A 4,717-nucleotide genomic window follows, 5' to 3' on the forward strand; every position below is an offset into this window, starting at 1 on the left:
GCTAGTTTCTCAATAATTCTTGCTTCTTGTACAAAGTCCATACAATTCGACAAGAATTGTGAAACAATATCAGCATAGAAGATTTTTCCTAAAGCATTTTTCAGAAAGTCCTCGCCTAACACATGAAAAGTCAAATATGAAGACATGTCGCACTGTGGTTGATTCAACTAGTCCTATAATGGGACAGTCCCACAGCGGCCTTGGAATGTAGACTTGGTTATCCATTTTCAAGTTGTAAAGTCTGTTATCAATTTTCCAATTGTCAGATTCTATAGTCTTTTAAATTTCTAAAGCTAGTTATATTTGCCATTAGTATAATTCTTCTAGTTGCAAAAGTGATTGCTCAAGATTTTGAAAAATATGTCACAAGTATTGTCTACAACACAAGTTTTCTTGATCGAAAAGAAAAATCAACAAGATGCACATAATATTCCTTTTGTGTTATTTTCTTTTGTTTTATTTATTATAGCAATCAATTAACATTCAAGATGCAGTACATGAAAGTCCATAAAACTAAATAAACTAATTATTTAACAAGCTTCGCGAATGATTGATAAATGAATTGAGTAAACAATTGGATGAGCAAGTCTACCAATACAAGTGGATAGGCAAAGGTAGATTGCTGGCATGGATACCAAGCAAAGCATTATTATAATATGTTGTCACTATTTGAGAGGCCACGTCGATGACCCTTCATTGCTGTCAACAAACTAACCACATCATGGCTTGTTGGGCAATAACTTATATGACAAATACGTAATTAGCAATGGTTATGTGCTATATTCAATAATTTAGCATTATATTATTCTGCCTCTTCTGAGTAGGCACATCGCACCAAACAAGAGACACCTCCCTTATAATAAATGGATTAAATGTCTTGAAATTTAAGTAGTCTTTCTTTCAACAATTCTAACATCACTAGTAAATAAAAAGGCACTCAATGTAACACCCAGTTTAACAATATTTGCAATGGAGGTTGGCAATTTTTTTAGTCCTATTTTTCTTCTAAATTTAACTTTGCCTATTCAAAATTGTTTGTTTTTTTAATATAGGTTGAAGATTTTGGCTAAAACTAACTATTGATTTACCATAAAAGTTCATTATTACTTGTGCTTCCATATAAGATTATTAGATGACTTCCTTAATGATATTATGATATCAGTCATAATATTTATTTTTATGAATATTTAAATTTGATATTAATTAAAGATATCATATTTTATAGTCTTTAGTTAAATATGATGAATTGACTATATTATAATTATATAATAAAGATCATTTGAAAATATATTTTAATGTAATTATAAACACAAACTTAGACATAGACTTATATTTTCATTTTCCTAAAAATAAAATAATAATCTATGTATTCTATAAATAATGTGACTAGTTAAAAAGTATCATATTAATATAGTACCTTAATTTATGAAGTTGGTCCATATATGCATGCATTTCGGCACTATATAGAATTATCTGATATCAAATGATGGAGATGTTATCATCAATGTCTAAGGTACAATAAAAGGTATCTTAGCAAGCTTAATGATAAGATATTTGTCAATAGAAATGTTATATAAATGAGTGACCAAGGTGAAATCAGAGAAGATAAAGTCTTAGACATATTATCATTGAACAAGCTATGACATGGAAGTCATGAATCCATATTACAATGAAACTAATTCATTAGAGATGGTGACAAGGCAGCAATGAGATTTGAAAAATTACTAGAAGATAATGAGGAGTGGTTCCACCATTCAGACCTACACAGTAATGATAGCCGTGTGCATTTAAGAACAATGATTTTTCACTGAAGACATATGACTATTTAGTGGCAGTATCGAATCTATGCACAATGGCTTAATCACAACGATACACAACATTGAATAAAAGTGGATTATCATACTCATAGTTTACAGTGATAAAAGTCATTAAACAAAAACTTCAATATCTATGCAACAATAAGATAAAATTTTGGTTCACTGCAGCGGCAATGGTGATATGAAGGATACAGAGACATGTTTGTCATGCACAGAATACTTGGAGCAGCAAATAGAGATATATATATTTATCCACCACTGTCCAGATCATAAATGAAAGGTGGCTTTGAATAGAGAATTAAAAGCATTGATAGTAAAATCCAAAAGATAAAAGCAGCAATAAAAGATAAAAGTCGACTCTCCATTTGAAACAAACACGACGAGCATGCACAAATAGAAGTCAAAGAAGTGACAAGTTAGCAAGTTCCTGGTCTGCGTTAGTACGTGTAAAAACCCCAACCGACAAACACCAAATTCTTCCACTTATTAAAAAATAAACTTTGCAAGCACACTGACCACTACAACATTAGGGAAACAGCTGCGGTCTCTTTCATACCCTTCAGTTTGCCCTGGCCAATTTTTGAAGCAGTCCAATACATAGATATAGAGTAATTTCCTTAAATCCATGAGCTGTCATTTTTAGCAGGAAGTTTTGAGCAACTGCCAGAGAGGCAGAGAGGGAGACAATGGTGCTTTTGTAGCTCACACTGGCTCTTCGAGGATAATTACAATTTTTCCCACTTGAACAGATATCCACTTGAAAACATATTAGTAATAATTAACAATTAATTTTTTAGAACATCAAAATCATTTCTACAAATATTGAGAATTGTACAGATATCCGCTTCATAAAGCGAGTAAAGTTGAGGAGATGTGACAAATACAAAAAAGCATTATGAACACGTAGAAAAGGGACTTTCAAAGGCCACCAAGAGAAGTTTTCTTTCAGTGTATTTGGTGAATTATTTGGGTGGTGCATAGGATTGTTGAGAATTTTGGAGAATTATAGAGGTGAATAAGATCGGTTGACTTCACAAGTCTTAGAAACTGCTGTAGCTGCACAGGATGTGCTTATTGAGAAGGAGACCTTTAAAATCCTTCCCTAATTAATATTAACAATGAGGCACTACGACAAAGCATTTTAAAAGCAAATGCAACTGTTACAAACTCAACCAAAATGCTAGCAAGACCCTCTAATTTATGACTTCCATGTGCAAAATCACCAATTTATTACTGAATCGACTATATTATTAATGAGCATTAGTGCTACGCAATATCAGAAGACTAACACTCTAAAAAAGGCTTTTAAGGAAACACAAGATTCCATAACAAAAATCTAATACAAGCAAAGCTCCACAACTTACAGGCATCTCTTCCAATTCAGATCACAACGTGGTGCAGTTTAAAGAACGCAATAAAACTAAATGAAATTAAAGCTTGAATGTCTACGGCGTCTCATTTTTTCTAACACGGAGTATATAATTTGACACTAGATGCCTCTGCAAATATATGATAGCTACAAAAGCTATCTAAAAGATAGCCATCTCACAAAGCGCTTTTATATAGCAAGACAACCTAATATAAAGAATTGCAGACATAAATCTCCAATGAAACTTGAACAGAGGATCAAGAGCCGCATACCGATATCAAGCAAGCGATTACAAATATTTGCACTTGTGATAATATCAAACAACAAACTAAATAAAATATACATTAACACAACAAAATGTCTGAAAAAAAGGAAATTTGAAACTAAATGCACAAAAATGATATTATTTTAGGTTAATCTAGCCTATAACGGGCTTAATCTCGTGTGTCTTTCATAGTCCCTTCAATTCATAACGGAAGAGTTAAAAACTTCACTATCCCTGACAATCTGAAATGCAGAGCATGCTGAAATCAATTGGAGCCTATTGCGACAAAAACTGAAGTCATTTGAACCGACAACCCAAACCTGATTGAAAACGCCTCTAAACAGACACTTCTTCAATAGAGTTCAACAGTCTTAAAGTCAATCTGTAGAAAATTTGAAACAAAGCTCTAGAGTTGATCTGAATAAATTTGCACAGAGGACCAATCGCCATATATCAATTTCAAGCAAGCATGATTACAAATATATCTACGACCATAATAATCTCGCATGGAAAAGCTCAAATAGCGAATTGCATAAAACATGCATAAATACAAAAAAAAATTAAAAAAATAAATATATTAATGACATATATGATAATTAATATAATAGATTAACAAAATAATTTAACACCGTGTTTCATTGCTTCGCCTTAAATTTTGATTAAATTTTGACATATAAATTGAAAACTAATACAACAATGATTCATCATGATCTTTATTAAAAGCTATGGAATTCTGGCAGAAGACATTTATCCTAAGATTTGAACATCAATATAACCATGATAAGTCTAGATTTTGACAAGAACCATCCGAATTGAATACCAACATACTAATGATGCAGTCCGATCGATGATAAATGATTTGAAATATTGGCAAAGAGCAGTATATGCAGAGTGTACGGCAAACATAGCACTTCATGAGTTATTTTCTTCAAACCATTTAAAACTTAGGCAAAAAATGATGTGAAGGATAAATTTAGATTTTGAAAATAACCATCCGGATTGAATACCCACATAACAATGAGGCACTATGTTCTATGATAAATTTGACAAAGAAAACCATATGAAAAGTGTACAGCAAAAACATAAGTGAATTATCTTCTTCAAATGATTTGAAATTTTGGCAGAGAATGAAGTGAAGAATTCAACTCCAATATAACAAGGATCGATGATCACATTCCTCAAAGTGACTGAACTCAAAAATGGCTTACAATAAGGTTTAAGTCAACTTGAGCAGCCCTGCTTGCATCACAACAGCTAAAAACACAT

The sequence above is a fragment of the Cupressus sempervirens genome, chromosome 4 (assembly GCF_028749045.1).
Source record: "Cupressus sempervirens isolate cs-2001-9-10 chromosome 4, ASM2874904v1, whole genome shotgun sequence".
Taxonomy (NCBI): domain Eukaryota; kingdom Viridiplantae; phylum Streptophyta; class Pinopsida; order Cupressales; family Cupressaceae; genus Cupressus; species Cupressus sempervirens.